Genomic DNA, 10,883 nt, shown 5'->3' with positions numbered 1-10,883 from the left:
CAATATGGAAAATGAGCCGAGAGAAAGGATTCGAAGTTGTCGAGGTAAACAGGGAAGTGAGAAGTTGTGGTGGTTTTAAACGAGATGGGATCCACTTCAATTACAGGCTAGCACGAGAAGTGGGCTGGCGACTTGGGGGTCGCGCTGTTGCTTTTTTAGGGGGCCCGCGGGCGCTCAGGAGGTCAGAGTAGGTAGTAATAAAGAAGGTCCCCTAGGGGAACATCAGAAGAGCATCGCCGTCGATAACAGGAAAAGGAGGAAAACAAGAACAAGAGCTCGCCATGCAATAGGCTACATAAACATGCAGGGCGGCAGAAGAAAGGAAAAGTGGGCAGAGATTGAGGAGCAGTTACATAGAGAACAAATAGGGGTGTATGCGGTTACAGAAACGCACCTTAGAGACTCAGAAGAGCCGCCAGTTATTGGGAATTATGTATGGGAAGGGTGCAACAGAACTAAGTCGGAAAGAAAGGGAGGGGGAGTCGGAATGCTCATCCATCAGGGAGCCAAATGGAAAAGAGTAAATTCACAATGTCAAGAGCATCTTTGGTTATCAGGTACAATGAGTGGGAAAGAAACTTGGCTTGGAGTTACGTATTTGTGGACCGGAATAAATTGCACAGAGAAGAATAAAGAGTTAGTGGAATGCATAAGCGCTGATATCAGGGGTTTCGGGAATGGTGCTGAGATAGTCCTATTAGGTGACATGAATGCCCACATACAGGATTTAGACGGCTATACCGACAATAACGGGAAGTCAATGCTAGACCTTTGCGAGCAACATAATCTCGTGATCGTGAATACAGGGCCTAAGTGTGAAGGACAGATCACGTGGGAAGTGGGAAACCGGCAATCGACCATTGATTACTGTCTGATGACAGAAGGAATTCATGATAAGTTGAGAGAAATGGTCATCGATGAGGAAGGGTTTAGCAGCATAGGGAGTGACCATAAACGCATCATTTTGAAAATGGGATATGTAGTTGGGAAAGAGAGCAACGAAAGCAAAATGGCCAGTCCAAATTTGAACGCTGAACAAATAGCAAATATAGTCACTAGAGTGGAGGAAGAAATTGGCAAGTTGCCAAGTAAGGGGTGGGAATATGGTGAGCTTCTAAGTGTAGTAACGACAGAAATACGGAAAGAGAAACAACATGTTCATTGGAAAGGAAAAAAGAAACCGAAAAGCTGGTGGAACAAGGAGATACGAGAAGCCATCGCCGAACGACAGAAAGCATCTCGAGAGCACAGGCAGGCAAAGAAGGCGCAGTTGCCACAGGATGAAGTAACCAGTAAATGGGAAATATACCGGGAGAAAAAGTCCATGGTTCAAATACTGGTGCAAGCAAAATTAAAAGGTGAAAGTGAACGTTGGTTGTCAGAAATACGTGAGAAAAAGAAGGCTGCACCTAGAATATTTTGGAATCACATAAAATTATTAGGCAGGAAGGCAACAACAATACAACAACATATCCTAGACGAAGATGAAAACAGACTGGAAGGAGAAGCAGCAATAAATTACATCCAAAAAGTAACAGCCGAATCTTTCCAAGGCAAGGACAAGGTTGTATTTGAAGAAAAAAAGAGCATGAAAGAGAACCAAGGGGGAAAGGAGCTAGTGCTTACAAATTTAAACTGGAAGAAAGCGGAAGAGAAAATTCCTAAGCGCACAGCCACAGGGCTAGACGAGGTTCCCGTTAGGCTGATAAATGAACTGGGACCAAAAAGTAAGGAAGCTCTCGTGAAAGCAGTTGAAAAAACTTTAAAAGATAGACGAATACCAGACAGTTGGCGACAAAGTAGAATGAATTTAATTTATAAAGGTAAGGGGGAGAAAGACAGAATTCACTCGTATAGACCGTTGACCATTACATCGGTAATATACAGGCTAGCAATGCAGGCAGTGAAATTAAAGCTTCAAGCATGGGCAGAAAATAATGGCATTTTGGGAGAGCTTCAGAATGGCTTTAGAATAGGTAGGCGTTTGGATGATAACTTGTTTGTTCTTACTCAGTGTATTGAAATATCAAAAGCAGAAAGCAGACCGTTGTATGTAGCCTTTTTGGACATTACAGGAGCATACGACAACGTAGACCGCAGCATTTTGTGGGATATTCTGGAAGGGGAAGGCTTAGGTAACGATTGTATACAGCTCTTGAGAGAGATTTACCTAGAAAATACTGTTTGCGTTGAATGGGAAGGGATGAGGAGCGCGGAGAAAGTTCATATCAACAAGGGACTGAGGCAGGGGTGCCCTTTATCCCCGCTGCTGTTTATGATGTACATGGTGAGGATGGAGAGGGCGCTAGAAGGAAGTAATATCGGGTTTAATCTCTCATACAAACAGGCAGGTACAGTAATAGAGCAGCAACTCCCAGGTTTATTTTATGCGGACGACATTGTGTTGCTCGCAAACAAGCAAAGTGATTTGCAACGTCTGGCTAATATCTGTGGACAGGAGGGCAACAAGTTAGGTTTGAAATTTAGTGTTAGAAAATCAGGTGTTATTGTATTCAATGAAAACAGTGAACAGACAGTGGAGATACAGGGCCAAGAAATACCTCGGGTAACAGAATATAAATACCTTGGTATATGGATAAACGAAGGCAACGGATATATGGAAACACAGGAAAAAAACCATAACAGTCAAGGGGAAGAGAAATGCAGCCATAATGAAGCACAGAGCGCTATGGGGATACAATAGGTACGAGGTCCTCCGAGGTATGTGGAAAGGGGTAATGGTTCCAGGACTTACTTTTGGAAATGCGGTTGTTTGCTTTAAATCAGGGGTACAATCAGGACTCGACGGGAACCAAAGGTCAGTGGGTCGCCTCGCATTGGGCGCTCACGGGAAGACTACAAATGAAGCTGTGCAAGGGGATATGGGCTGGACTAGTTTTGAAGTGAGGGAAGCCCGCAGTAAAATTGAGTACGAAGAACGGCTGAGGAATATGGAGGAAAGTAAATGGGCTGGGAGAGTGTTCAGGTATCTGTACAGGCAAAACATTGATTCACAGTGGAGGAAAAGAACTAGGAAGCTTACCAGCAAGTATGCGGCCTGTGGGGTGGGCAACACAGCAACAAAGAAGGTCAAGCGGAAAGTCAGAGAGGCTGAATTAATCTCATGGGTGGCGGCAATGGAAAAGAAACCTGCCATGAGTAACTACTTAAGGGGAAAAAACGAAATTAGGAAAGAAACCATTTATGATAACTCAAAGGGAAGCTCATTACTTTTCGAAGCGAGATCGGGATGCCTTAGAACACGCACCTATAAAGCGAGATATAAGAATGAAGAAGAAACATGTGCTTGCTGCGGTAAAGCTAGGGAAACGACGGAACATATTTTATTAGAATGTGAGGACGTCTACCCAGCGGTCGATTTAGGCACCACTGGCCTCCTTGAAGCCCTTGGGTTCAGCGGGAGCAGTGGTAAAGCAAACAGGTCCGCAATAGACATCAGTAAGAGGCGATTGGAGGATTGGTGGAAGAAAAGTAGGGAAACGACAAAAGACGGAGACGTACAAAAGCACAGTTCGCAATAGGGTGTCAGAAAATTTGGACGTGGTAGTTCATAGTGGTTTTTTTTTTTTTTTTTTTCATTGGTGAACATAGGTAGGATATTAGGCAGCATAGTAGTAAGAGCTTGGTGGCGCAAGCCACCGCCCCGTTCCAAAGGGGACGCTCATAACATCCATCCATCCACCCATCCATCCTTTTTACTTTACACAAACCATTGACATAAACAATCGAGGTGTCTAAGGATGTTTTGTTACCTCAGGCAAATAGGCAGTTGATTTTTTTAAATTTGATTGTTGAAGCTGCTTTTTAATCATAGCGTCAAGGTTTTTGTACTTGATTAACCGCCGACAGCCCATTGGTATCGATGTGTTTCCTGGCCGTTGGCGTTCGAATACTACGGCGGTAAAACATTTTCGAAAGCATGCTGGTTTCGTCTGCGAGTCATTACATAGACTTGCTGTAAAGAGGTCTACTCTTGGCAAAACATAGTGCCTCATTTTGTTTAGGCGTTGATTATCATAATGAATGCGGCGGAGGTTGAGGGAGTACGCTTGAAGGTACGTTTTTATGCCGTTGATCTCCATAACACCTTAAGTACGCAAACCGATGTCACAGAACACCCGATGCATCATTGTGTGTTCTCCGTCATCGCTTGTTTGCTGTACGCCTACTAATTCTTCATTTCTTCAAGTGTTGTATCCTCCTTTTGTCCTTGTTCTCTTGTGCTTCACTTACAGTATGTCGTTCCGTCAGCTGTAATGCGCATTTGCAAAACCAATATGTTTGACAAGACGCAGTGGTTATCATAATTTCACTACACATGTATTAAGCTGGCACATATGGTTCAGATACAGATGCCTGTATGCGGACTTGCACGACGTTGATGCGGAGATTAGGATAATTATTACACCCGTAAGGAAGAGGCAGCTGACGGCCGTAAGCTGTTGCGTTCTTTCCGCCAAACTACCCGGCCTGGTAGTGCTGTAAAGATGCTGTATAAAAGTGACACGCGGTGACAGGGAAATTATTATACTTAGCAGCCGACCGTACGTTTTGTAGCTTAGGTGTTCTTTCTTGTGCGTTTGTGCTACCCTTATTAATGAGCCATTTCTTGACTATGTTCTTGACTATGTAACCGCGTTTGTGTGGATGCGTAGACGTGTGCTTTTTGTTGTACTTGTAAAATGCAAATAAAATATTTTCAGGCTTACTCAATCTTTGGTGTCGTGTGCGTTTATTCCAGTCGAGGCCATCGTGCCACCTGGAAACCGCATTCTGTCAGTAGCCCTACACGAAATGCAACAGCTGTAGCGCGGCGGCACAACTCGGGGTAACGGCTGCGTAATAAACGAAAAACCGCTCGGGATGCCCTTAAAAGTCAGTGTAGAGTGTGCCTTAACTCGATATGACTCTGCGCTACATGTATTCTGCTGCGCCTCGATCGTGCTCCCGCCAGTTTGGTTGCTGTGTGGCAAACGTAGCGCCTACATATATACGTAGGCGCTACGTTTGCCACACAGCAACTAAACTGGCGGGAGCACGATCGAGGCGCAGCAGCTAGAAACCCACTAAAGCCACAGAACACCTGGTAAAGCGTGTGCAAAACCCCGTTTCCGTTTCCTGTTGTACAGCGCCACCTGTGGTCGCATACTTTAGTTCACGACGCCACCGCTACGCTTATTTCCGTAGCACTGTGGAAGGTACAGTTTCCCTTCTCGAAGTTTGTATAGGTGTTCTGTGACACAACCCTCTGCAAACCTGCAAAATGCTGTCGGTGGAGTTCTTTGCAGCGTAGAGTGATGGAGTTTCGTACTGAAACTTGTGGACGTTCCAGCCACTGGCAGCGGCAGCAGCCGCCAGTGTTCCCAGTTGCTCCCAAGTCCCACGGTGCTCCGAAGTCACTGCTTCTGTTCACTCCAGTAACTCCGAAGCAACGTTATTCTCGGAAGAGCCTGCTGTTTCTGCTGGCAGGAATTAACGTTTGCGCTGCGTAATTCAGTCTCATAACAATTTTCAGTGCGAAAATAGGAAAAGTTTGCGTGCTACCGGGAAATGGGAACAAGCTTTTTTGCCACCACCAGTGTTTATTATTTAAATCGATATTGGCGGCGAGGAGTTACGGAGTCGCCATCTGCCGGAAGCTAGGGTGCCTCGATCTCCTCCTCGCCCGCCGCTCCGTTCAGGGTGGAGACAAGTGCGTCGTCTGCTACAGCATAGCCATGTTCTTGCCCGCTGCGAGCGGCGCGTTGTTGGCGCGCGTGTGGATGAGCGGTTGGACGGAAGCAATGCGCTGTTTTGATTACTTCGATTACTTCGATTACAAATTTCTCTACTATTAAGAAATATTTTTGCACCGAAACAATATGTGCGCATTCCCTAAGGCCCCTCTTTTATGCCAGCTCAACTTCCTAGCTGTTTCTATTTAGGTCATTTATAGCTGTCGTCTGGAAGTACCCTCGTAAAACGCGTTGCAACCACTGATCAGCGGCCTGGCGTGTTTTGTTTACGAACTGTACATACAGAAATTAAGTTGCGCGGCAATCACTTTTTTTCACAGTGGGGAATGATGCGTTTAACACAAGCATTCATAGAGGAATGCAAAAATTGCTACGCTACCAGCATTCCTGTTCTTCGCGAAGAGTTACGCTGTGAACCTGTGTTGCTTGTGAGCATGTTGGTATGCAGCCCTGAAAATTCCTATTGCATAAGAAGATGCCGGTGGTAAAGAAAAGAGGTCAATAAGTGACGAGTAGATACGTGATTTGGGCCACGACGTTTGGATCGCCATGCAGGTTTTTATTGTCAGCTGTCAGGAGGTGTCAATTGCCACAAGTCTTTCGGAGATCTCAGACCGACGACCAGAAACTACAAAGAAGCCTTGAATTAACTTGAACAAAATAAATTAGAATGTCAGCTTGCAGCTCAGCTCGATAAGTTGGGGAAAAAAAAAAGCGGAAAACTTGTACAGACACAAGGTGAAAAATCAGCACGCACAGCAAAGTAAGAATAAACACATGACTGAAAGCTATATTAAAAGAGTAACAAAAATGAAACGAAAGTTTTTGAATTCTGGCGATATGCATTAAAATTTAATTTCAGTGTTCACTGTAGGCTCACTCCTGCACACGTCTTGCTTGCATGCCCGTCAAGTCCCGTTGCCGCGGCTTGACGCAGGTGCACACGCAGCCTCAGACTCGCGTAGTTTGACAAAGGGAGCTTTTCCACTGTTTCTTTGTGTTCCTGACAGGCGCCTGTTACGCCCCACCGCAACATCTTTGTCAAGTATGCGGTTACAGCCTTCAAAGGAGATATCATGGTGAAAGCGCTTTCCGTCCAGGTGGTGATACCATTAAAATGTTCCTCGCAAGATTTGAGAACTAGCATGACTGCATCGCTTGGGTAATGAAGGTTGCTGCCTTCAGAGACGTATTCCTTGAGGGACGTCAAGTACGCATGCTCACTGCTGCTTGAGCCTAACAATGCAGGCTTGCACTGCTCGCAGTGGCCAATAGATTTGAGGATCCCTTTTATAAGAAACCCACTGATATGAAACAAAATCTCGCACTCAGATGATGTTAGCTCTTCGACAAACGGGATCTCCGCGTCGTCGATAGCTTCAATCTCGGCTGCCGCTTCTTCTTGCACACCTGCCGACAGCAGGTCGATCAGGTACTGTGCGTCATCGACATCGTAGCTAGTCGTTGACGGTGTGTGGAAGAATTGGCTGACACAAACACCTTGAGTGATTACTGCACAACGGCACGCAGCAGCCGGGCATTTTGTGCCGACGACACCCAGCGAACTCGTCGCAGCAACGTCCTACCACCTGCACCATGCAGCGCGCGCGGCGGGCATGAACATGGCGGCGGTGGCTAGAACGAACCGGTTCGAGGAGGACATCGAGGCACCCTAGTTTCAGCGTTTCCCAGTTGAACTTTGCAAGTTTTATATTAACCACATCATCAACGTGGGGACGGGCATTGTCGTGGAACAAGAAGACCCCATTCGTCAATTTTCCACCTCGTTTCTCCTTGATTGCGACTCGCAGCCGATCCGGCGTTTCACAATATCGGCAATAATTGATAGTCTCTCAAGATTTAGCAGATTCTATCAGTAATGGCTCCTGACGATAGAGAAAAAAAAAAAAACTCACCAACACCTTTCCGGTGGAAATGACGGCCTTTGCTTTGTTTGGGGGTGGTGAATTCGAATGTTTCCACTGTAAGCTTTGCCGTCGTGTTTCAGGCTCGTAGTAGTGGCACCATGGTTCGTCCCCGATGACAATTGCAGACAAGAAGGCGTCACCCTCATTATGATACCGGATCAGATGAGTCAAGGCAGCGCCGAACTTCTCCGTCTTGTGGAGGTGGTTCAAAATCTTGGGCATCCATTGCAGACCCAAAAGCCGATAACCGAGATGTTCATGAATTATGGCGTGAACCGAACAGTGACTGATGTCCACATGCTCTGCCAGTTCATCGATGCTTCCTATCAAACTTTGCAATTTTGTTGGGGTTGATTGCACGATGGGTTTGGCCCGGTTTTGGATCGTCTTTGCAACTTTCACGTCCTTCTTTGAACCGTTTGGTCCAACACTTCACAGTGGCCAATGAAATGCAATGTTCAACGTACACGGCAGCCATACGGCGACTAATTTCTTTTTGGGAAACATATTCAGCTGTCAAAAACCTCACGACACCACGCTGCTCAACTTCTGGAGCATCCATTACGTCACGCTACCATGTTCAACCCAGTGTATGAGAGCATTAAAGAACATTTTTCCTCACACCTGCGAGTCACTTTTGTAAATGAGAGATGCCTGTGTGCTACACGCAGGCCTTGCAGATAATGAACAGAACCATAATTGCGCAGGGTGGGTAGGCTCACTTTCATTTGACTCGCCCTCGTACATTAGAAATGCGAAGATACAATGGAATATACAAATGCGAATATACAGCTTGATAAAGGGCAAAAAGTGTCACTAGAAACAAAGTTCACTGCACATATACACAAAACCTGGCAACAAGATATTCAAGTATACGTATAAGTCTCCAATAAATCGACCTATCTAAGAAAAAGTCCGTGTATATAATGCGTCAAACAAGGCAAATAAACATTATGTGCAATCACACATTCACAAAATCCCGCTGCCATTCCATCCACTCCCCCCGATGTATCGCGCGTGACGGAAGGCGCCGCGCTTCCTCCCCACTTTTCTCCCTTGTGCACGCAAGACAGAGCGACCATCGTCGGCTCACCCATTCCACCCCCCGCCCCCGCCCCAACGCTTTCACTCACACATGCACCATGCGGCGCGCGGTCACAATGTTACCGCCCTTGGACTTTATACGAAACAAGAGGGCAACAGCGACGGCAGGAATGCGCCATGAGTGTCCATATAATTGCTATCGCAATAATATAATAAGAGTATCCGGCAACTGAAGCGTCCCGTGGCTAATTACTTTCCGCAAAAGAAGAAGTAACAAAATCGAACTTTCACCATGCCACAATTCACTGCGCCGCAGCAATGTACTTTTTTTTTTCCTTTTGTGGAGCGGGGCACTCATATGAAAAGAAAACGCAAGGGAAAATATGTTGGCCACAATCGAATGCCTGCCCTGGGCACCTAATGTGGCTACCGAACGAATATCAAAGAAAACGTGAGACGCTTGTTCCACCGAGAACCATACGCATACCGCTCGGTACCTTGCACCGGCGAGACAAGAGTTTCCGGAGAGGTTGCGCTCAAGCAAACGTGGTGCAATCCGTCGAGTCCCCACAGTGATGGCGGCAAGCGACCATTGTTTCTTTTTCTCGTCTGCTAGCCAGAAAGCGTCCAAATCTCTTCAGGTGAAAGTCCACTCGGCCAGAGCAAACCGAACGCGCACCGAAGTGCGCCGCGCGATGGTCGGGGCAACACGAGAAAAACGCATGCGGTCTGGCTGGCTCTGGCAGCCCGCAGGTAGGGTAGCGAGAGCAAAAAAATTGAAGAGGCTCAATGTGTCATCGCGAATAAAAGTCAAAGTAGAAAAAATAAATAAGAACGTAGTTACCTTGGATGCGTTAATGTCTTGACATGGATGCTTTGGCATAGGTGAAAAAAAATGTTGATACTTTTTTATGTGACATGACGGCGCGAATGATCCACCACAACGCTTCGTCTCATCGGACCTCGCTGCGTGCTTTGTCAACTTGTCTGATAGTGTGTTGATTAGGCTTGTCTCGTTGTGTGTTCCGATGCAAGACTTCAGAAAACTCAATGGACCTTTGGCGTCAAATGTTTATAACAACATTAAACACACAAAGTTCCGCAATCGAAAATCTAAACCACAGCTTTGGAAATGTCAATGCACCTTTTCCGTCAAAAGTTTATGTGAACTTTACACCCATAAAGTTTCGGAATTTACATCCATGCGCTCCGTAGATTCCGCGGCCTCAGCGAGGTGCCGCAGTGAGCCCGTTCGCCATCAAGACGTCCTTGTAACTTGGTGCTCGGATGGGGCTCCTGGCGTTATGACTCCCAGTGCATGGGCGTTGTCGCGAAATGCAGCCCGAGTTCGCAATGCTCGCGGTGAAATGTCTTTTCGAGCGTGAAAAGGACATCCTAGAAAAAAATACAAGAATGATTTCCGGCACCGGAGGTTGCTTCGGTCGGCCGTGTATGGACAGCACGAAAAAATTTCGGGGGGGGACTGAAGCCCCATAAGCCCCCCCCCCCCCCCCTCCCCCCCCCCCCCCTGGCTACGCCCCTGGCCGGAAGCGCCTCCTTAGCGCAGTATGAGGGATCACGCGGTGCGCTCCTCATAAGTTTCGCTTACGGCGCTCAATAAGAACACCACGCGGCAGCCCTCCTGGACATTTGTGTAGATACTCTCAAAACAAGGGAAGTTTTTGACTGTCGATATAGTAATCTTGGGCAAACTGAAAGCACAGAATCGTTTACAGACGCTATCTCTTTACCGAATATGCACAGTGAACGCCACTGTGCGCGGTTGCCGCGATGGCGTCTCTCGAACCGGCTTCTTGCGTGAAAGGTAGCCAAACGCTGAGAATAAACTATGTGAAATATATTGTTATAGTGGGCTGTCTGTATAACCAAATGGGGCATAACAGAATAAAGCCTCAATCCAGCGATCGCACGGGTTCGCAGCGACCGACTGCGCGTCTGCATGCATGTCCGCGCACTATGTTTTGCTTTCGCTGTGAGCGCGTTTTCGCACCGTGCCGTGAGCTTTAGCCCGCAGCATATGAGCATTTGACAGTACACTAGCAACCATTGTTGCGTAGACGCTATCAGAACTGCTCAAAAATTATTTCGTTATAGAGACTTCGGCGCCTACGGTGACTGTGATGTGCCGTAGCGA

General features: G+C 46.7%; 1 long non-coding RNA gene across 1 annotated transcript in view; it reads left to right on the top strand.

Annotated features, from left to right (window-relative positions):
- Positions 1–4,734, top strand: part of LOC129387528 (uncharacterized) — a 179,468-nt gene extending 174,734 nt beyond the window's left edge. The window contains exon 2 of the long non-coding RNA XR_008614689.2: positions 3,443–4,734. This is a non-coding gene — a long non-coding RNA (uncharacterized lncRNA). The remainder of the gene's footprint in view (positions 1–3,442) is intronic.
- Positions 4,735–10,883: the final 6,149 nt, after the last annotated feature.

The sequence above is a fragment of the Dermacentor andersoni genome, chromosome 2 (genome assembly GCF_023375885.2).
Source record: "Dermacentor andersoni chromosome 2, qqDerAnde1_hic_scaffold, whole genome shotgun sequence".
Taxonomy (NCBI): Eukaryota; Metazoa; Arthropoda; class Arachnida; order Ixodida; family Ixodidae; genus Dermacentor; species Dermacentor andersoni.
The sequence above is the reverse complement of the archived record's forward strand: the minus strand, read 5'-3'. Positions and strand labels throughout refer to the sequence as shown.